This window comes from Sus scrofa, chromosome 6 (genome assembly GCF_000003025.6).
Source record: "Sus scrofa isolate TJ Tabasco breed Duroc chromosome 6, Sscrofa11.1, whole genome shotgun sequence".
NCBI lineage: Eukaryota > Metazoa > Chordata > Mammalia > Artiodactyla > Suidae > Sus > Sus scrofa.
The window spans coordinates 124,440,165-124,464,640 of NC_010448.4; positions in this window are offsets into that span (position 1 = coordinate 124,440,165).

Consider the following 24,476-nt stretch of genomic DNA (forward strand, 5'->3'; position numbering starts at 1 on the left):
CAATCAGGAGTACATATTTTAAAGACTGCTTTCAGAACAGGAAGGATTCACTGTGAAAGAGTCATGCTGCCTCCGCCATTTTATTCAGGGAAAATCAGATATTCTTAAATACAGGTGTAAGGTGAAAAGATTCCCCAAATGAAAGCTTTCTTCCTTTGTGGTGTTTGCATGAAGGCACATCCCCCTCTTTTAACTTGGGAAATTCTTACAGATAAATAGCTGTGGTTTGTTTCCTTTCCCACCCCCCTCCCTCCTTGAGTCACTGACCCACAGTTACCAGTTCAGGGACTTCTGAAGTAGAAGCCTGGAATTAATTGCACCAATTTTCTAAGTTTAAGTGATGTCTATCGTGGTGACCCAGAGTTGTAAAGTGAATAGCTAGCTGCCAGGATGCGAGAGACGCTCTGCAGATTCATCTTGGAGGACACTGCATTACAAAGAAATCAAGCCAAAGAAACTCTACTGAAAATGAGGTTTTGTTTTAATCAAGATAGTTTTTCTTGCTCTTATTCCAATCAAGCCTTCTATATAATGAAATAGGAGATAAAGAATATAATTACAGCTAAGCTACTCATGGCAGAGTTACCTTGGTCTGAAAGTGATATTGGATATCCTGTTATTAAGGATCTTAAACAACTGATTCTAAGCATAATACTTATTCTACAGTATTCTGGTTTGCTGATGATGCTAAATTGGGAGGAAAGGTCATCCCTGAAAAACAGTCCTCAGGTAGGAAAAGAATTAACTCACTTAAATACCTGGGCTAATAGATAGAAAATCCAATGCAGATAAATGCAGAATAATGAGCTTTGTAGCATGTAATAAAAGGACATAATATCTCCTTAATGGGAAGGTACTATAGCATATTGACCTGGAGAGAGATATGAGTTATTTTAATAAAAACCTGTATTAAAGATTATTCAACTCCATTATTATTGAAAAAATGCAATGTGTTTTGTTAGACCTCACCTAAAGCAGCACATTTAATCTAATCATTGTACATATTCCAAGAAGCAAATTTGAAATGAGCCTTAAAGGGTCGATTTGTAGAACAAGCTAAATAAAAGGGCTTATCAGAGACGTACGTTTGAAAGCAATTATAGGGAAAACTGACCATTTTCTCTTTGGTAAGTCAGACATGTTAGAACAGGTTGGAACAACAAGGTGTCAGGACTGGGATAGCAAGAACATTGCATTGTGAGGACAGAGGTAAACTGCACAGTAAATCTACCTTTTCTTCTTTAGGATCTACTTTTACCAATGGTCTGACAATTCCATTAACTTCTTTAGCAATTACATACTCTGGATAACAAATACAACACAGACAATTCTCTCTGACAGCTTTGTGTATTTGGGGCCCATTTACCTTACTGAGTCTTTGGAACCCAGACTTTAGTATTCAGTCAATATCAAATGAAGCCTTTGGGTGATAAGGCTACCTCTTTCAGAGCTTTTGTCTTATTGGTGCCCTGCTTAAATTCAATTCATCTGCAGATTTCTGGGACATTGCAGTATTAAAGAGTACAAGCTATGTATCAATCAAGATAAAAGATAAGGGACAGGTATAGACATAAAGAAAAATGTGCTGTCATTTGAAAACAACCTTCAAAGATAGGCATGGGTTACTCAGCAAACGTAAAAATGAACTTTCATAATCAAAGAATAAGACAAATTGCTAATTATAATACTGCCACTGCAAATACATGAAGTTCTTTATGCTTTGCCAGGATAAATTGAAGTGTTGCTCTCAAGCGCACATCAGACAACTAAAATCTCCCCATATCTGTCTGTCCTGGTACATTTCACCCTTTCAGAGATCCCTGAAGGAATAGTGATTAAACTATTATTATTGATAAGCATATCATTGCAATGCTTGAGTTAAGAGTCTGGAATTGAATAGACCTGGTTTCTAAACCTAGATTCTGTGGCTCTAGGATAGGGCTTCTCAATCTTAATACTTTTGACATTTTGGGCTAGATTATGCTTTATTGGGCATTGCAGTATATATCTTGCCACCTGGTGGTGACAACCAAAAATGTCTCCAGACATTCCCTGGGTTGTGGGGGGGGGGGGTAAAATTGCTCCTTTTTGAGAGTTGATAACCGTTGTTCTAAGACGATGTCACATACACTTGTTAAATGTTAGTATCTGTAAAATAGCAGAATTTTGCCTACCATCAAGTCATAGTCACATGTCTCAGAACTAGGGAGCAGTCTTGTGACTCCCCAAATGAAAGAAACTCAAACGCAGCAACTGACTTGCCACAGGCTCATCAATCTTCAGTGGTTTACTGAGAGCTCTGATTCAGATAAGTAAAAGAACAAAGGGGAAACTGGGTTTATGGAACATGGGAATAAAGTCTTTCTGACTACAAGCCCCAGAATTCTTTGTGCACCTTACCTAGCAGAACTTAGGTCATCATTAAGGAATTGCTATAGACTATCCATTCCAGTTGTTCTACCTCTCAATAAATTTGAGGATTATCTTGGTTTACTTTATATTTTCTTGACCTATATGAATATTTGTCTCATCTTGGCTGTGGTTTGTTTTAATTATACAGAGGGCAGTTTTGAGGTGAACTGGACAAAGCCCTGAACTAATGGACCAAGTGGAAGAAAATATTTGTTTTGCACAATACTGCATACTCTTCAAACATTTAAACAAAAAAGGCACAGAAAAGGAAAGACTATTTTGCTTTTCACAAGCTTGCAAAATTGTGCATTTTCTGTTCTTTTCAAATTTTGGGGGGAAAAAGCTTGTCGCTCACTGTGAGACTCTATATTCTACCATGAGGTTTCTCTAATTTAAACAGCCTATCTTTTACCAAACATTAAACAAGCCATAAAGCAGGAACTTTGGAACTTCAAATGAAGCTGTCAGAGATTCTTCCTGCCATCAGATGATTTGCAGCTGTGTGACTCATTTGTATCTTTATAGGAATTCAGGGGAAAAAAAGAGAGATTATTAGCATTTCAATTCCTGTCAACTGCTGAAACTAACTAGGCCTGAAGATGTGCCTGGCTTCCCTGTACTAGTGCTGTGATAAATGCAGAACACAGGCAGTGATGTTGGAGGGACTTAGAAGAGGAAGGTGATTGAGAAAACAGCATCATTGGTACTGAACACTCTTATACACAAATTGTCATGTTCAGCTTTGCAAACCCAGCGTGGAGACAGGCTGTGTATTGGCAGATAAGACCTACTTAACTTAGAGAAGCATGAAGCCCTAGAAGATAAGACAACACAACCTTTTAGCTTAGCCTGGGTGTGTTGTCACATCCCAAACCTACCGTTCGAACCTTTGGTCTAATTGAAATCATACCATTCTGCCACTAGTTCTATATTCCATTTATATTAAACACCATCCTATGTGATTCTCTCTACCTAGAATGCTTTTACCCCTGCTCTCTACTTTAAACTCCTGCTTCACCACTGAGAAAAGCCCTGGTTTATACCAACAGGGCACTTCTTTCCTCTGTGCAAGGAAATACAGCTATGAAACAATGACGAACATGACAATTACTTCCACAAAATAGATATTTAGCCGATGTTTTAATTGACAAACAAATGAAAATTAGATGGAGAATGAGTCTATTTTTTCTGTATTGGAATTTAACATCTCTGAAGACCTAGGAAAAAAATCACAGTTCACATGACTTCCTTTCTCAAATAGATTTATGATTTCTCTTTATCTGGCATTACATCTTTTTTTCGTTCTTATGTCTGCACCATGACATATGGAAATTCCCAGACTAGAGGTTGAATAGGAGCTGCAGCAGAGGCCTATGCCACAGCCACAGCAACATGGGATCTGAGCCTCATCTACAACCTACACTGCAGCTTGTGGCAATATGGGATCCCTAATCCACATCCTCAAGGACACTATGTCCTTAATCTGCTGAGCCACAACGGGAACTCGTTTATCTGACATTATTGTTTTTGAGCACATGCCCTCTATTTTTCACCTCCTGATCCCAAACATGTAGCTCCATTAGATGGGGTAATATTGTAGTACTTCTTATACTCAAGGAGTAATTTTTATTCTTAATTTTAGTCACTAGTAGAAAAAATAAAAGAAAATAAATCTCTAGAATCATAGGATTATATTTTATTGCTATTTTGCCTTATTTTTATTATAGTTGCTTTAGAGTGTTGTGTCAATTTCTGCTCTACAGCATAGTGACCCATTCATACATATATCTGTATCTATATATGTATATACACACATACATGCATATGTATATATACCTATGCATTCTTTTTCTCATACTATCTTCCATCATTATATTTAAAAAAAATCTTATAAATTTGTATAATACAATAAATTTCAAACACAATTTTGTGGTGACTATATAATAAGAATAGTAATCATGTGAATCAGGACCCAGGGAGTAGATTTCTTTATTTTTCTTTAAAACTTAAAATGACCATTAGGAAACAATTCCTTACTAAGTCATGTGAGTAGTTGAGAAGAGAACTAATCAGAATGTATTTTCCCCCCAATTATTTTTTGTTAATCTATACATATTTTACATTGGGTAGTTTTTTGTTTTATTGTTTATTGCTTTATGAATAATTTTCATTTTTAAGAAAGACCTTCAGTTTCAGTGTTTTCCTTGCATTTGAATCATTGCTTTGATGATAATTTAGCCCTTCTTTATTCAGTCATACATACGTGCAACCATAAATGCAGCCTAGCAATATGGCATATTGATTTTCTAATTGATTTCATAGAAATCTGAAATACAAAGGAATCTCAAAAATTATCTTCAGCCATAAGTATATTTTATAGAGAGAGAAACTGAAGTTCTTATCATTTTAATGATCCACCTAAGATAACAAAACCAGATAATGGCAGAGGCCAGATCAAAACCAGAGTCTGATCTTAATGTTCATAGCGTCCCTTTGTTCCCACATGTTCTAAATAGCTGATGTGCTTTCTTCTCGTGAGGTCTTCTCAGAGACCCCATTTCTCCATGCTGTTCTCTCATTCTCACTGGATGTTGCCTAGGGCAAGTTTTCTTTCACAGTTGCCTTATTCCTAAACATTAATAACTACAGTGCTAGATCCTACACAAGTGCTTTGGGACTATTCCCTCTGTAGCATGATTTTCTTTATCTAAGAGGAAGAATCTAGTTGTGTATGGGGTTCTCCCACCATGTCTGCCTTTAATTAAATGGTCTATGATTTTTGTTCAAACATGTGAAGTTCCTCTTTTTTTTTTTTTTTGACTATTCAGTTGAAGTCTCCAGACAAATACTTTATCCTATCAAGGTCAGTTTGGGGTCACAACTGTTGGTAAATCATTTGAAGTCCATTATTCTCTCTTTTTAAACCATTCTCATATAACTCTGGAGATTTTATTTATCTTTCTGGTTAAAATAGTGATATTATTTTGTATTTGAATACCAGACATGGTTTAAATGATAGTCAAAGCACTAGGACAAGAGGAGCAGGGGAAGAAAGGATTGAGAGTTTGGGATTAGCAGAGGCAAACTATTATATACAGGGTGAATAAATAACAGGTCCTACTGCATAGCCCAGGGAATTATATTCAATAACCTCTAACAGACCATAATGGAAAAGAATACAAAAAATATATACATATGTATTACTGAGTAACTTTGATGTATAGCAGAAATTAACACATTGTAAATCAGCTATACACTTTAGAAAGCATTTTGACAAACAGGAACTATGCACGCTGACTTTCAACATTTATTTGGTCAGTCTCACACATTTTGGAACTTACCATTTTGAAAAATGACAGGTACTGTGCTAGGCTCTGGAAATGCAAAGAAGAAATATCCAAAGTCTGTCCTTAAGAAATGCTCATAGTAGGAAATATGTCCTGCAGTTTCCTCTGAACTTCTGTTTTCTCATCTGCTTATTACTTTCAATTCACAAAGTCCTGCCAGATCTATTGTTATTCATATATTCTTTGAAATTCCCATGGACACTAGTTCAGTTTCTCATCTTCACATGCCTGTTTTGCTGTAAACAATTTTCCAACTCCACTTCTGACTTCAAAATCTGGTTCCACAATCCCAGGTCTTTATAAATTCTGCTGAATTTGGATTTCCAAGGGTGGGACTTGGGAGGATTTATTTTTGAAAGGGCTTCTCTGACGGGATGGAATTATTCCGTACTTGATCTGGGTGTTGATTACATGGGTGTATTTATTCATGAACAGTCACTGAACTGCTTGCCAAAGATTTTTGCATTGTATTGTTTGTAAGCTATACCTTAACCATTCCTGGTTAAATATTCCTGGTTAGTTAGAATACTTACTGTGAGAATCAAAGGCTTTTAATTTTTTCTTTTTTTTAATTGAGAGACATTTTTGGGAATGCCAGGCAAACTGCTGAATCATCACCCAGGAAAATATATTTATATAGCCATAAATATAGATTTTTCAACCTCTTAGGAAGTTTTCTTTCTTTTTTTTTTTTTTTTTAATTTTTATGGCCACAGCACATAGAAGTTCCTGGGCCAGGGATTAAATCTGAGCCACAACTGTGGCATAAGTCTCAGCTGTGGCAATGGCCAAAACATTTTAAACCACTACATCAGTCAGGAGATCAAACTCCTATCTCTGCAGTGACCCCCTGTGCCACAGCAGGTACTCCATGAAGAAGTTTTTATTTTCCTTAAAGTATATCTCTGTACCTTAAGATAAGGAATCTTGCCAAAAGACTTGAAAAAAATCTGAATGACAGATGAAGTAATCTATGGCTTATCCCTACAATTAAATATCAAGCAGTTATTTTAAAAAATAAAGAATAAGAAGGTTCTCGTGGTGAGACATATCAAAAACAGATTGTTTTAAAATAAGAAAGTGCTAACCAGTGTCTAACTTATGCTATTATTTGAGAAAAAATAAATAAAAAATATATATGCACATATATACATTATGATATAGTATAATTTATATATGTATAGAAACACACATATGTTTTATATATTGATATATATGAATATTATGTATGCATGAATATATATATTTACACTATGGTTATATTTGTATAAATATTCTCTAGAAAGAACAAAGTAATAATAGTTTTTTCCTGTTCATAAGAATGGGCAATGACTGTATGGATGGACAGCAGGTGAAATTAAAGTTTCCTATATAAATTTTTAATATATACTTTTTAAATGTTTGAATAATTACCATGTATTGTTTACTCAAATAGTTAAACTTATTAAAAACAAAAACAAAACCCTGTCCTGCCTGAGAAATTACTACAGAATTTTTTTCCAGGAGAAAATTTTCACAAATTTAAGTTGTAGATGGATCCATTTACAGAGTCTTGAAATGTGGAGTACAGGTAAGATTGAAAAAGTAGATAAGTCAGAAAGGTGTAGCAATCATGTAGGTGAAAGATGATAAAGACCTAAACCAGAGAACCGAGAACAGCTTAGGAAGCAGAATCACTCTAACTCAGTGGCTGAATTGCAGGTGGGGGTGGAGAAGGGGAGTGAACATGGAGCAAAGGAGGAGGGGCTTGTGATAACCAAAGATTGGCCTTGGCCAAGAGGTTGTGGTTGGAATACATTGAGTTTGAGGTACATTCAGGATAACCAAAAGGTTCAGAAAGCAGATAATGTAAAGGTTTTCAGACAACAGCAAATGAAGGGCTTCAGTCTCTGCCTTATGATGTCTTTTGGGTGATTGAGCAACCACAAGGGGTCAAGCACTATGAAACGAGAATGCACTGCAGCATCTCTCAATGTACAGCAACCATTAAAAATGTCATTATCCTCATTTTAAACATGAGAACACTCACATATCATTTTTTAAAGTAAGCAGTCCTATTGTTCATGGACAACCACCAGCATCCTGATGTATCAAAATGATGTTAAAGCCAGATGCTTCTAATGATTATCATATACATGTGAGAGTGAAGGTAATTTTTCACAAGCAGTCACATTAGCAGATGGCTATTAATGCATTCTAAAAGAATTTCTGCTCATGATTTGACTGTCAGGAATCACCTTTAACTGATCATTAAAGTGGAGCCATGATGGCCCCTCAGATATCTACCTGCCACAATGACATATTAGATGCACCACCCTTTTTTTTAACAGCTTCATAGAAATATAATTAAATACCATGTACATCACCCATTTAAGATGTATGGCTCAGTGGTTTTAGTACCCTCACAGAGGTGTACAACCACCAACAAAATCTAATTCCAGAACAGTTTCATCACTGAACAAAGAAACTCCATATTCATTTTTAAAGTCACTTCATGTTCCTTGGGTCCCCATTCTCTCCACCGCAGCAATCACTAATCTGCCTTCTCTACCTATCTTAGATCTTTCATATAGATCATGCGATCATTCTTTTCCTGTAAATGGAATCACATATTGACTCCGTGATTGACATCTTTCATTTAGGATAGTGTTTTCAAAGTCAACCAATATTTAGTATGTGTTGACACTTCATTCCATTTTATTGGAAAATAATATTCCATTGTATGGGAATATCCTATTTTACCTTCCCATCTATAATTTCTCTAGATATTTTTGGATTGCTCTAATTTTTGCCTATTATGAATTAAACTTCTATGAGCATCCGTGTACACATTTATTTGTAGGCATATTTTCATTTGTCTTGGCTACATAAATAGGACTGGAAATTCTTGGTCATATGATAATTCTATGTTTAATGTCTTGAGGAATTTTCAAACTGTTTTCTAACGTAGATGCACTATTTTTCAATTCCATCAGCAATACATGAGGGCTCCAGTATCTTTTCATTCTCACCAACATGTGTTATCGTCCGTTTTTAACAATTATTGCCACCATAGTTAGTGTGAAGATGTCTCATTGTGGTTTCAATTTTCATTTGGTCATGAGTAATGATGTTGAACTCTTTTCATGAGTTTTTTAAGCATTTTTATATCTTTTTTGAAGATATGTCTTTTTAGATCCTTAACCTATTTTATTTTATTTTATTTTTTCATCTTTTGTCTTTTCCAGGGACATACTCACAGCATATGGAGGTTCCCAGGCTGAGGATCTAATAGAAGCTGTAGACGCTGGCCCACTCCACAGCCAGAGCAATGCAGGATCTGAGCTGCATCTGCAACCTGAACCACAGCTCACAGCAATGCCAGATCCTTACCCCACTGAGCGAGGCCAGGGATCGAACCCACTACCTCATGGTTCCTAGTCGGATTCGTTAACCACTGAGCCATGATGGAAATTCCTTGAAATATTTTTTAAATTGGATTTTTTATCTTTGTACTCTTGAGTTGTAACAGTATTTTTAAAATATATCCTAAATATGTCCCTTATCAAATAATTATATTTTGCAAATGCTTTCTCCATTTCTGTGTGTTGTCTTTTCAATTTATTGATGGTGTTGTTTGCAGCACAAGGCTTCTAAACTTAGTATAATACAATTTAACTTATTATCTCTATTGTTGCTTGTGATTTGGGTATCATATGGAAGAAGAAATTACTTAATTCATGAAGATTTACCCCATGATCAATTTTGTATGGATATGTGTGTGTGTATGGTCTAAACAACTGGACTTGCATATGAAAGTCCAGTTGTTTCAATACTATTTGCTGAAAAGCCTTATCCTTGGACCAAAGAATTTTTTTGACACCAGTAGGAAAACAAATTGACCATTTTGCCCTCTTTTAGTGTGAAAAAAATCATCAATCTGCATATTCTATTTCCTTTAGTTTTGTGAACTCTAGGCTGACTCACATATATCATTTTAACTCTTAATTACCCAGTTTTATATTTTTTATTCATACATAAAGACAAATATCATTTAACCAGGTATGGTAGGCAGAATAATAACCCCCAAACATGTCCACTTTCTAATCCTCAGAACCTGTGAAAATCTTAATTTATGTGAAAGAGAATTAAGGTGTTAGATACAATTAAGGTTGCTGACATTGATATGAGGAGGTTATCCTGGATTAAGCAGTGTGCTCAAGCTAATCATGGGTCTTTAAAGTGGATGATGAAGAGGCAAAAAAAGAGAATCAAAGAAAAGCAATGTGAAAAGGATTCAAGTCACCATTAGTGACTTTGAAAATGGGGGAAGCAGGCCACAAGCCAAATAGTACAGATGGCTCCAGAAGGAAAGGCAAGGAATTGGATTCTCCCCTAGAGTTTCCAGAATGAATCACAACTCTGTTGACACTTCGATTTTAACCTATGTAGGAATTCTCACTTACAGAACTATAAGATTATAAATATGTACTGTTTTAAGACATGCAGTTTGTGGTAATTTATTATAAAAGGAACAGAAAACTAATGCAGTGGTATTTTAGGCTAGCAGTGGTCTCATCTGTATAATTGTGTTTATGGCCTAGAGCCCTTTTGTTCATCTAAAGACTGGCTAATTTCCCACCAATTAGGGAACCCTGTACTTCCCTGCCCATTTTCCATATGCCTTTCCCTCACTACAGCCAAGGGAAAGTCTCTGGGTCTGAGGCCACATTCAGAGAGCTGAACTGCCTGCCTTGCTGCATAGACAACAACTCTGGTATCCACAGCTGCTAATATTCTGACACTAAATCTACTTTAAAAAACATAAAAAGAAAAATAGCAGCACACTAAGGAAAATAAATGTTTAGATGAATTCATGTGCTTTCCACTAGAGAGGATAATAATAAATCTTCTGGGTAGTACAAATTGTCCTCCAAGTTTAAAGTCACCTCGTCATCCCAGGGAGATCAGCTGAATTAATGGTCAAACATGTTAATAGAATAATGGAACGTCCTTAACCATTTCTAGAGGAGGAAGGGGAGGGGTGTACTGGATGCTTATTTTATGGCAATTTATGTCAGTGTAAAAGTTATAAACATTGCCAGAAAGTAAAGGAGCATGATGTAGAATCACTGGAGAAACTGTAAAATCAATATCTCTAGGGTTTTCAACACTGTACTTGGCAGGTCCTTTCAAATCCATTGCCCACATGATATTTTATGTATGTAACTGGCAACGGTGATGGTGGATGATGTTCAACTCATGGAGCTGGCACCATATCAATCATCAAAAATGAAAATGCATATGTCTCTCTCCATTTTCTATCTGCTTTCTCACATGCTGTCTGAGATTAGATCCTAAACCTAAGAGAAAGTTATCCACAGCAAAGGCTGATATGAAGGACTCTAAAGGTGTCTAAATAGATAGAAAAATGCAACTAAAGCCATCGATTTTTCTTTGTTAAAAATAGCAATTTATTCAAATTTTTAAAAAGTGGGTTTTTTAAACTGAGACATTATTTTACTCCTATGATATTGGTACATTTTTAAAAGGTTAATATATTTTTTGGTAAAAATTATAGGAAATTGGAAACATATGGTTATTGGGAGAATATGCATTCGAAAATCATTTACAAAATGAAAATTGGTGATATCTAGTGAAATTTCAAATAAGCAAAATCTGGCCCACTATGTGTAACTAAGCAAATAGCTTCCTAGAGTTTTATATGTACCTATGGCTTCCAAGCAAATCTTTGGGAATCATTATTTTGATGTTGTTAATTTCTATTATTGGCCACATTTTTCTTTATATTCAATCCCCCACCATAGCCAAAGTTTGCACAAAACTCCAATTATCTGCACAAAAAGAATAATAATTGTAATAATTTAATGGATTCTGACATAGTATGTCATGTAGGACATTTTTTCTGGGATATAGAATTTCAAAGATGAAATTCAGGAATAATTTACAGAAAGATGACTGTATATGAGCACAAGGACTGTGAGCATACTGCATTGGAAAGTTTGCAGAAAGAATGTGACAAATGTGGAGATTTAAATTATCAGATCAAGGCTTGATCAGAAAAGCAGAGAGATTCTTTCTTTGATCTGAAAAGTTATCTTGTTTCTTAAAACTTCAAAGTTAATGTTCTGAACAGAACATTCAATGTTTGGTCTGCTGATGGCTAAGTTGCAGCATATGCTGAAGTCAAAGTTACACCATCTCTTTTAAGTCCAAAGTGATAAAGTGTAGAATCTTGAGAATTGGAATCAGGACATTTGGAGAGTTTCCACTGAGTGTAAGTACTTAGAAACTCAAAATCCCATGGGGTTGCATATCTTGCCAGCAAACAAGCTCCTTCTTCCCTGTATGAGGTGGTTAATTCCTTATTTCTTGAAGACATTTATTATTCAGTGCTGAGGAAATGGCCTCACAACCATATGTCAATTCTTACGAGAAGGACCTATCAGAATTTGTGCTATCATGCTGCTAACTTTATTCAGTTCCTGGCATAACCCACTAGACATGTTTATGGCTTCCCAACAAACTCATTCATAACCATCATAGTACTGCTTAAAACTTATATCCTTTGCACCAGTTCTACTGCCATTCAACCCCCATCACTCTTTCAATTGTTGAGTAAACCTCTAATTCTCAGTATAAAAATACACATAAAGTCTGATTCAAAAAGAATCATCATTCTCATGGAAAGCACTGAAATATTTATTTATATTGTCAGAATCTTGATAAATATCTGTGGGGATTGACCCTAAATGTGTAAGGCCAAGGATTGATATAAAATATGTCGATATGTGTGCACTGACAAGTGCACTGGATTCATAACTTAACCTAATTAGTGTAAGATTTTCAAACTTTTTGCTTAGTTGGTTCTTTAAATCCTAGATGCACAACTTCTAAATTAAGTACTGTTGAGATGCCTAAACATATTTTTCATGCTATGGTAACTTAAATACTCAAGGAGAGGAATGATGAATTGAACTGTTTATTTTCTAAATACATACCAGAGAAAGATCCAGGGCACATGTCTTTCACCACACTGAAAAATACATTGGTGAGGAAGGCAAAAGCATCTCTAAATAGCTCTGCAGAAGATGGCCTCTGAAAGCCAATTGTTAGAAAAATATGTCACCACTGAAACAAACTTCTTGATTTCCTCTACTCTGAAATATAGAGTCTAATGGCAGCAGAAAATTTCCAGAAACAAAGTGGATTCTGCTATTGCAATAAGTAGGGCTGGAGTAGAGCTCAAAAAGAATAAAACACAGAGACCTTCTGATGATGCCAAATTGAGGTGTTTCTAGGACCAAAATAGATGGAAAGCCCTTGAACTCACACATTATCTACATAAATGAAAACCTTTGGGTCATGAACAGACTCATCTTTCCACAATAGACTTAAATATCTCTTATCCAGTGTCAAGTCCCAAGTACCTTTGCTGATATGGGAAACCATTAACTTAGGAGATAATCAGTTTCTTTGAGAAAATGCTGCCACAACTGTAACTCTATTTCCTAGCTTTTCCTTAAGGAACCTATAACTATTGATAGGATAACTGAGTTGAGGAAGGGGAAACTCCCAAGTGTTTTCAGAGGTTACAGAACGCTGGCTCTGAATTGAAGGTAGTTTCTAGGGATGTAAAATCCACTATGCTATACCAGTTAGTGAAAAGCAATGGTGATCAAGAATGAATATATCTTTTCAGTTTATCTTCCTCTAGACTTATAGTAGAAGTTTATTTCTCCACCCCCTTGAAGTCAGGCATGGTCATGTGGCCTGCTTTGACTAAATAAATATAAGCAGTAGTAATCCCTCACTTTTGAGTGGAAGATTTCAAAAAACAATGTGTGATTACCCATGTTTTTTTCTCATGCCATAGTGACATGAGACATTCCAGATGGTGTTTTCTCTGTTAGCCTCAGTCTCAAAGCAAGGGCATCTTGGAGAAGAACTCTCACCTAGTGGATATGGAAATGTATCATGGTTATGAAATAGAGTTTTGCTATTTTAAGTCAATAAGATTGTTAATGAACCATAACCAGGGTTGTCCTGACTAACACACTTGGAGTCCCTGAGAAAAGAGAGGTAGAAATGCACACTAAAATAAATTGATCATACATTAATGTTAAATATGCAAGCATAGATAAACAAAATATAATAACAAAATCCTTTTTACAATGGTATCTATTTATGAGAAATATATCACTCTATTTGCATAATAAGAAGATCCAGAAACTCATGCAACTAATTCACAATACTGCTTATCCACGTAGAGAAGAGTCATCCTTCCAGGGCAGGGACAGATGGGAAAGGTCTGAGGGGGATTTACAGTTTTATTCTGTGTGTTTCTTTCTTATTTGTTTGTTTCAAAATAGACAAATATATTTTGCATTATTTTAAAATTTAATTTTAAAAGTATGAACAGACTACTTCACTGGTAAGTTCTACCAAACATTCAAAGAAAAATTAATAGCTATCCTTATCAAACTTGTCTGAAAAATAGAAGAGGAGAGAAAACTATCTCAAATTAATTTTATGAGGCCAGAACTACCCTGATACCAAAACCACACAGAAACACCACAAAAAAAAGAATATTACAGGCTAATAACAGTTAATGAACATAAATGCAACAGTCTCAACAGCTATTAGCATACCAGGTTCAACAACCTATTACAATGATCATATATTGTGACTAAGTGTGATTTATACTGGAGTTTCAATATCCACAGAACAGTCAATATGAAATATCACTATAGTAAAATGAAGGTAAAAGTCATCTGATCATTCCAATAGGTGCAGAAAAAGCATCTGACAAAACTCAACATCTATTTATGATTAAAAAATTCTAAAAAAAGTGGGTATAGTTGGAACATACTTCAACATAATAAAGGCCATACATAAGCCTGCAGCTAAATTATGTCAATAGTGAAAATCTGACGGCTTTTCCTCTAAAATCAGGAACAAGAATACCCACTCTCACCACTTTTATTCAACATGGTATTGGGAGTCTTAACCAGAGCAATTGTGCTGAAAAAAAGAAATTCAAGGCATCCAAACTGGAAAGGAGAAATAAATCTGTCACTATTTTTAGATGATAATATTACATAAAGAAATCCTAAAGAACCCCCCAAACATATGAAAAGTAATAAAGAAATTCAGAGAAGTTATAGAATATAAAATCAAAGTCTGTTGCATTTCTACATAGTTGCATTACGACAGTAATGAGCTATCATAAAAAGTAATTAAGAAAACAATCCAATTTATAATTTTATCAAAAAGAATAAAATATCTAGGATAAATTTTACCAAGTTAAAGAATTGCATATTGAAAACTATAGGGCACTGATAAAAAGAAATTGGATATGACACAAATAAATGTAAAGGTATGCTGTGCTTAATGATTGAAAGAATTAATATTGTTAACATGTCCATATCACCCAACACAATATACAGATTCAATGCAATCCCTATCAAAATTCCAACATTTTTCACATAAACAAGACAAATAATCCAAAGCTTTATATGAAAAACATCTGAATAGCTAAAGCAATCTTGAGAAAGAAGGACAAAGCTGGAGGCATTATGCTCCCTCATCTCAAACTATATTACAAGGCTATAGTAATTAAAAAACATGGCATTGACATTAAAAACAATGGAATAGAATAGAGAGACCAGAAATGATATCACTTTAAAGAAAAGATGAGTTCCCGTCGTGGCTCAGTGGTTAACGAATCCAACTAGGAACCATGAGGTTGCAGTTCGATCCGGGCTTTGCTCAGTGGGTTAAGGTTTCAGCATTGCCAGTGAGCTATGGTGTAGGGTGCAGATGAACTCGGATCCCGAATTTTTGTGGCTCTGGCCTAGGTCGGTGGCGACGGCTCTGATTCGACCCCTAGCCTGGGAACCTCTATATGCCACAGGAGCGGCCCAAGAAATGGCAAAAAGACAAAAAAAATAAAATAAAAGTAAAAAGATTTTTTTTCTTGGGGGGGGGGATTTTTACCTTCATGATAAATTTTGTTAAAATCAAAAAAAAAAAAATAAGGAAAAATAACCATATTTTGAAGTGCATTTTTTTCTCCTTTGGGATTTTACGTGGAAGAGATTATTACAGCTGAAGTAAATCACAGGGACTAATGTGGCTCAAGCATATATATAAAAATGGAGAGCGGCAGTTCCAGAAAAGTTCCAGCTGCTATAATTTCTCTGAACAAAACTGACGTCATATTTTTCTGTCCCACAGACATGACACTCACAAGAATGTTTAGCTTCATTTTGGTCAGTTCCTTTCTCTATATTCCATATATCAAAGCTCATATCTATTCCCATTTGAAATACTCTTAAATCTTTTGTTAGCAGTGAAATATTGTTTGGCTGCCTGAGACAGAAACACAACTATTGTGAATTAACCAAAAAGGAGTTTTATTTTACTTCTTCAACTAGGACCTTGGAAATATGCAGGTTAGAGTTTGCATAGATCATCAAGAAAGTAGCTACTTCTAGGTTCTTTGTCTTCTGAAGTGCAGAGATTTTATTTGAGTAAACTCCTCCTAACCGTTTTTCCAACTCTAGTGTCATATATGCATTTCAGGCAAGAATTAGAAAACCATGAGATGTGCAAAATTTATACCAAGGAAGACAGAATTATCCAATGAATTTTGGTTTGTTATACTTCTGGTTTGTTATACTTATGTCACATGCCCTTCATTCTTGTCATTAGAAGTAAGGAAGACTGTAAACTATATTTTCCCTTGGGAATAATGCTAAAACCTGCAAAGTTCACAATCTGTTTCGAAGGAAGGAGAGAATAAGAATTAAACTGATACCCAGCAGTATTTGGCATATCTTAACCTCTCTTTATCTGAATTCTCTTAAACTTTGAAATTCAGCTTTACTATATGACCTTTAAGATAAAGGCTTCCCAATTTATTGCTCCCGTCATTGATTCCCTCTTAATAAGTCCTAAGAAAATTATTATCTGTAGCTTATATTTTGTGATTTAATTGGATATTGTAAGGCATCATTTCTGAATTTATACTGCCTCTATGACTGTTAACTTCTAGAGATTAGGCATCACACTTTCTTTCTTTGGCACCTCAGTGAGTGGATAGTTCTAGGCACATGGAAATTAAATACATTTGTTTATATTATCTAGTGGATGTTTAAGGCAGAATAATAGTTGAGAAAATGTTCTAAATAGTAAAACCAAAGCTTATTGGATAAGATTTGGAATTCTTTAAGCAGTATTTACAGGTTGTTTACTGTAATAAAATATGTTGATTTGTTTTATAAATCTCTTTACTTTGACATATTCTGATGACGTCCCGGGACTAGAATTATGAGCATAATGATAGCCATTTACTTTCCTGTGCCTAGTCCCTGATATATGGAATTAGAGAGTAGGTTGGGTCCAAAGTACAAAACTAAGAATTGTTCAGAAGAATTCAGAACAAGTGGTTACCAAAGGTACACTGAAGGAAGGGAATTGATGTTTCAAGATGAAAGGATATGCTAATAGAATTTCAGAGAAAACACTTATTTTATTTCTAAAAGTATTGATGTTTAGTAGAATATAGAAATAATATGGACTCATACTTTGTCCTTCAGCATATTCCATGTTATCTTTACCTTCACCTGAGAGATTAGGTAATAAAATTTAACAACATATTTCCTCTTTTCTCCAATTCCTTCAGAGAAATGGAGGCTATGTCTAGGTTCGCAAAGAAAGAAAGACTTCTGAGGAAGTCATTCTGGGTACAAAACATAACCTGTTCTCTTTGGCATTTTTAAAAAGAAACCTATTAGTATTACTCCATTTATACCCCCTTATTCTTTTAATTTTATATTTTTGGTGATGTTGGTTTAAATTTGACTATGAAGGAAGTAAGGAGAAGGTTGAACTTCTTTCAGGCCTCAGATTAGACTACATATGGAGGTCTGAGATACATCAGTCTTGGAATAAGTAAAGGACAAGTCTTAAGGAAAGTGGACTGACACCAGGAAATCATTAATTTTCTGATCATCACGTCATTCAAGGAAGACTTGTTTTATGAAAAACTCATGGATGGGTGTTTGTAAATTGTATTTCTCTGTTGAGCACCCAAATAATTGTGATTCATTCAAAGCAGTGGTTTTCAAATCTTTTTGTTATTGTTATTGAAAACTTTTTTAAATGGAATTATGCATTGCAGCTCCATAAACTGCAAAACAGAGCTCCTCTATTTGAATCAGAGAAGAGAGACACATTACCCCTTGGTTGTGCCCTCTTTGCTCAGAGTCAACTTCCTGTACTCTTGCAGACAATGAGTAAGGTGACAGTATAAACCAATTTACCCAGATGATATGACCCTGGAGATGTTATAAATCATCATCTATTTCACTCTCAAAAGGAACAAGTTTGTACAATAAGTTATACCACTAACCCATTCATGAGGTATTTTAGAGGAAACTTGGGGCTTAATAATCCATCTGAAATCCAATGAGCATAGGCATTGGAACAGCTATGATTTAGCTGATATGTATAATAATATAACTATAGATTTCATTATTTTAGCATTTTGCTGACTTACCACAGGGAGAGCTGATGAGCCACGCCATAGCATGGCATGTTTTTATTGATTAGATGTGTGAATATAAGTGATTTGGACTTTCAAATGAGTGAAATATTAGAGAGGGAGTCAATATCTTTTGGTACCAATAGTGCTTCTTCTGTTAATTATCTCTGTGAAATCAAATATTTTAGATACCTGGTCTTTAGTTTCCTCTGCTGCAAAATGATGGGATGGTACATGAAATTTCCTCTATCTCTAATTTTCTTTTATTCTATAAGACTGAATGGATCTTTGCTTGGGAAATTCACTCTCTTCCATTTGTTGGCACAATGATGATAATCAGTTCCTGCCTGTATAGGTGGATTTCAGGAAGAGTTTTTAGCATTTTGTAGCTACTCCCAAAGCTAAAGAACAAGAGATTGATAAGAGAAAACAGTCCCCTATGAAGTATTATCCAATATTAATTAACTTGAGGGCTGGAAGCTGCCAATGAGATTCATTTGAGAACTGAGCTGTTTTTGCCAGACACTTATTTCACTTGGCTGGACTCTGAAAAACCATGTACTATTGAATATAGTTAAAATTCCCCTAAATGTTTCTAAAATGTGCAGGTGGTGTGCTCTGATGAAAGTAGATTACTTTGGAAAATACTGCTCCAAATAACCACTTTTCTCAGGCAATGGCATAATGTAAGCACATTAGAAGAACAAATAGGAGAAGCACTTTACATAAATCTTCTCTGGCTACAAGTATGAAGGATCATTACCTTTACAACTGTAGTCCCTCTTTCTAGGATGCACCAGCTTACAAGATTCAAACCTGGAAGTAGATCCCCATGTACAGTCCTTAGCTATTTAAAAAAATATGTACATAACATGAAAACTCTGTAAATCCAATCTCCATGTTGAGGAAAAAATCAAATCCCCAAGTCTCTAAAGCATATCATATGGCTAATGCCTGGATGCCATTTTATAGGCGTGGGTCTAAATTTAGAAAAGACCAACTGAAGAAATATTTTTTAAGTATATCATTCAAATGATGGGATGAGTTGTATGGTGATATTTCCAGCTAATAATTCTCTTTACAATCAAATGCATATAATAGAAACTATTTTGTTTGCTGGCTGAGAATATCTACTTCTGGACTCATTTGTAGAGCCTATCATAAAATCTTCTGAAAATTATGACAAATTATTATAGGAACGTTGGACTATCTACTTCTACTTTTCAGGGTTTGTGTAAGTCTGTACAGTTATTCAGATTTTCAGACTCAAGATATAAAAATGAGAAAAGTCTTGAGATAGTATTATTCTATTACACTTTTACTCATATATTTGCTTATTATTTTTATAACCACCTACTTTAAGCATAGAACTGGTTTACATGTATCAAATATGCAAGAGAAGGTGATGGCAGAGACCCTCTACCAGTCATAATATGATAGATTATGCTGAAGTAATTAAAATCCTTTATGATGTAAGGCTTTTTACAACTACATGCTTATTTTTTCTTCATGTCTGTTACGGCTTGTGTAGGTCTGACTCTACAACATTTCATTCAGGTGTCCCATATATTAAGCATGGAAAAGCACTTCTAAGATGGCAAAGGGAAAGAGAGTTCTAGAGGTTTTGGAAATGTCAATGAAATGTCCTTGCAACAAACATCACAGCTGCTCAAATCTCCTTGGACGTGAACATGGCCCTTCCCAACTTCAAAGAATCCAGGGGGTATAATTTAAAGATGTGATTTCATGGCAGAGAGCTGTTGATTAAGCTGCAAATACTTGATCAATGACATTAACTAAAGTTTACCATTCTGTTCACAAAATATTCGGATCATACTTTTTCCTCAGATAAAATATATTTATTCTTTCCCCAAGGGAGACCACCTAAAAGGTGTCATTTCAGGATCCTGTGCAATCTAATATTAATAGTGCATCAGGATGTCTGTGTGGAAGCCTTTAGTCAGGTCCACTGGAAACACCTCTTGATTAGGAAATCCAAGTGTTTGAAACGCTAGTTAATTGCTTCCACTGCCTCACAACCCATAATGAAAGAGGGATAAGGTAATCATAGTGATGATCCACAAGACCGCCTCTGGTCTGCAGCACTTCTCAAATCCTCTCGGCAGACATATCAAGGGATCTAGTTTGTGAGTGGGAAATGTTTGTTGATCAGACCTTGAGACAGCTTCCTGCGAGAGCACTCAGACAACTGTTCTCCACAGCTGTTGACTCCATTCCAAGAGGCCCCCCTTCTCCTTTACTCACACACAACATCTGAAGTGGGCCCATGAAATGCTACATTACTCAGAGGTTGAGAGGCCAAGAGTTGTTTTAAATCTTGAGCAGTTGGTGGGGATTTTAGTCCAGGATGTTTGATCTTTGAGAAGTACAACTCTTGGAGAAACTTAATTTCTCATGTAATTAATTGCCTTTTTTTCACTCCAAAACTTTTTTTTTTTTTTTTTTTAGGGCCACACCTGTGGCATATGGAAGTTCCATACTAGGGGTCAAATTGGAGCTGCAGCTACCTGCCTATGCCACAGCCACACCAATGCCCCATCTGAGCTGCATCTGCAAACTTCACCACAGCCCATGGTAATGATGCATCCTTAACCCATATCCTCATGGACACAACCTCATGTTCTTAACCCACTGACCCACAATAGGAGCTCATTCTTAGACATTTTTAAAGATACTTTTTCCTACATTCTCAGTGGTATGCCTGCCTTTTCTTTAATTAACTGTGGGTTCCTGTGAGTCTGTCAGCTTTCCATGGGAGATGCACCACTTCTGTGCTTAGCTATATTTTCACATCAAGAATGTAGTGGGCAAATAACTTTTCCAGGATATGAAGGACATCTGCTCACAATTCATTAGCAGAACTTGTCCCATGGCTTGTCTGACCACAGTGGTGACAGAATGCACAATTTTTTCTGTGTGCCGATAAAGCACAGAACCCGATATTTGATAAACAAATACCGTCCTTGGGGTTCCCATTGTAGCTCAGTGGTAACCAGTCTGACTAGTATCCATGAGGATGCAGGTTTGATCCCTGGCCTCACTCAGAGGGTTAAGGATCTTGCATTGCTATGGCTATGGTGTAGGCTGGCTGCAGCTGCAGCTCTGATTTGACCCCTAGCCTGGGAACTTCCATATGCAGCACATGTGCCCTATAAAGCAAAAAATTAAAAAAAAAATCCTTTCTTAACTATATTATTTGGCAAGAGAAGATTTATAAGACTATTCAATGGGACATAAATTGTAGAGTTATCACTGGAGGCAGTGGAAGACCCATTCCAGCCTAGTAAGCAACACAGAATATTCTACCTCCTCCTCAGCTCTTCCATATTTGATGACTTTAGATAAATCAAGACACTGTTCTAAAATTTAGTTTTCTTATCAAGAGATGACGTATTTGTCCTACAGGACAACCAAGAAACACACAGATTTTAATAGTCTCTGCCTCTAGCAATCCAGGTATAACTAAACGACTTAGGAAGATATCTAGGCGAAAGTTCTCTTTATGGATTTTGCAAATCTGTTAAGGTCAAATAGCATTCTCTAGCTCTGAATCCCCTTAAACACTCTCTCTGGGGCTTCCCTTCTCATTTTTCCCATGTCAACACTTCCTTTTTTCCTAGAGTTTTTATAGATAAGATGCAGCCATGTTCACGGTCCCTGGAAAGGACTACCATCCTTTGGAGGAGGAAATGTTTTTGTTAATAGGGCAGGCCTGAACCCCAGTGGCTCCAGTGTACAGATATTAAGAGAAGAGTTTCTGCCAATGTGCTTAGGCAAAACAATAAAGCATCTTTACAGCCCAGGCTCACCAGAGCCACTATTGATTCACTGGCATGTGCTCTCTCAATAGTAAAAGGCTGCCAGGATTTACTCGCTCAGCTTTTCTCTTTCGTAGGCCGTCATTATTCAGTGTAAAACTCCTTTAACCTGGTGGAGTTGTTGCTCTTGCTAATACTGTGTTAGCACATTATTGATCCTGATGATGAGAACAGGAATCGTTTCTCCTGTAGCAGGATGTGCAATTGGATCTACATTCTGCCCTGGTAATTTTCTCTATAGATCTTCCAGGAGGACTAGACAAATGGACCATTAAAAAGGGGTAGGAGCGGGCAGGATCTGCCTGAGGTTGATGGTACATTTGAGTTAAATCCAAACTTTATTTATTTTTTCAGCTTCTATTTGAAAACTTATAAACATTGCACTTTGGCACTTTATGGTTTTGTTTTGTTTTTGGTAGTTTTATTTGGCTTGTTTTTAACTTTCTCTGATGGCCAAGGAGGAATATTAGCTTGTGAGCTTCTTTTGAAATTGAAACCAAGACAATCAAAAGTTTAGGGAGGTCTTGATAAAGGGAAAATAGAGTCACTAACCTCTTCAACCAAAAGTAAAAGAAGGTTAGTACTTGTATTGAGAGTCACATTGGACTTTGGGGTTGTAATTTAGTAACACTAAATCTTCACTAAATGCTTATCTTTCTGCCTTTCACCTCATTTTCATTTCAGATAACTTAACTCTTGGGTGATTATTAATTCAATTACATTTAACCAGGATCCACAGAGTGACTTCTATAGGTCTAGCACTGCAGATCGTGAAGGAGATCTAAATAAAATACAAAATTCCATTCAGTAGTTTACTCTGAGGCTTTAAGTATAGTATTTCCTTTGTTGAGAAAAGAACAAAGAGAAGTTTTAAAAGAGAAATAAGTTTGAAAATAAATAACCTTAAATTAGAGCAAGTGATTTCTTGCCCCTAGTATAATCTCTGGAAGTGAAAGCAGAATGTTTTCTACATTATGTTGCAATCAAAAGCTGAGCTCTGGAGGTGAGACTCTGTGTGGGGCTGAGACTTTAGAAACTACTGTCCATGAGCTGCAGCAACACCCATTCTGCACAGGAAATATTAGAAGAAGAAAGTTGTCAGATGACATATTATTTTATATTTTCTTTCTGAGACATCTTGAAGGAGAGAAGGTCAAGACTAATTGTTTATTTGCTTAATATGGATTGGCTGAACTGAGTGCGTTTTTTTAGTGCAAGAAAGTAAATGCATATCTTCAAGGTTCCACTTGGATTTTACATCTGGAAGAAGTGCTTAGTGAACTGTCGACCTTACAGTGTTCTTTAGGCAAGGAAATTAATTAAGGCAGAAAACCTTCATTTTACATTATATAGCATATGACAGATATGAAGGATATTTTATGTAGGCAATCTTCTATCCTGTATTGTAAATTCCAAAAACATGGTTATTCTGAAATAAAATGTGAGTGCTCCTGCATTGGGCAATAGCATACAAAACTTGATATGCAAATTTTAGCACATAATAAGAGCTAGGAGGATAGATGTCTATTTCCTGTTGACATGTTAAACCCTTGTAATCAGAAATGTTTTCTCATTTCTGTGTTCTACCATAGCAACAATTACGTTGGCTCATTCAGTACTTATTTGGGGTTGAGATGGAACTTTTCACTGCTATTTATTATAATTCTGCTTTCCTCCAATACTTGATTCACAACATTGATATGAAATGACAAATTGGTTTATCTTTTTTTTTTTTAGGGATTGAATTGAAAACTGGATTTAAGAAGAAAAAAGTAGTAAGTTTGGAGGCAAGCAAAAGAAAGTTGAGAGAATTAACCTAAATTTTCTCTGTTTATAATATCATAATACCATTTAATATTTGCATTATTAATTTATTAATAGCTAAGATTTACAGAGTGCTCCCTGTGGGCTATGTACTACGGTAGATCTAGAGGAGGTAAACATAATAGAAAATAGAGTTCATTTGTCCATCCTGAGGAAATAACAATGGTTTTGAATTTGAAATTGATCATAAAAATTAATATTTTATCTGAATCTTGATAAAAAATTTACAAAGCTATTATTTAGAATAGAAATATGTATATAATAGAGAGAGGAGAATATATAAATTACTTTAGTAAATTACTTTAGTAAAATGTAAATTACTTTAGTAAAATGTCCAAATCCATTTTGACAAGTAACACCAGGTTTTGAGTATTTTTTTACTATTGCATATATTCCTACACTTTCTATATTTCACATTTAAATATTCTAATCAATGGGGTAAAGTTGATTTTTCTATATTTTTAGTAAAATTATATGCATATTCTTTCAGCTTGACACTATAAT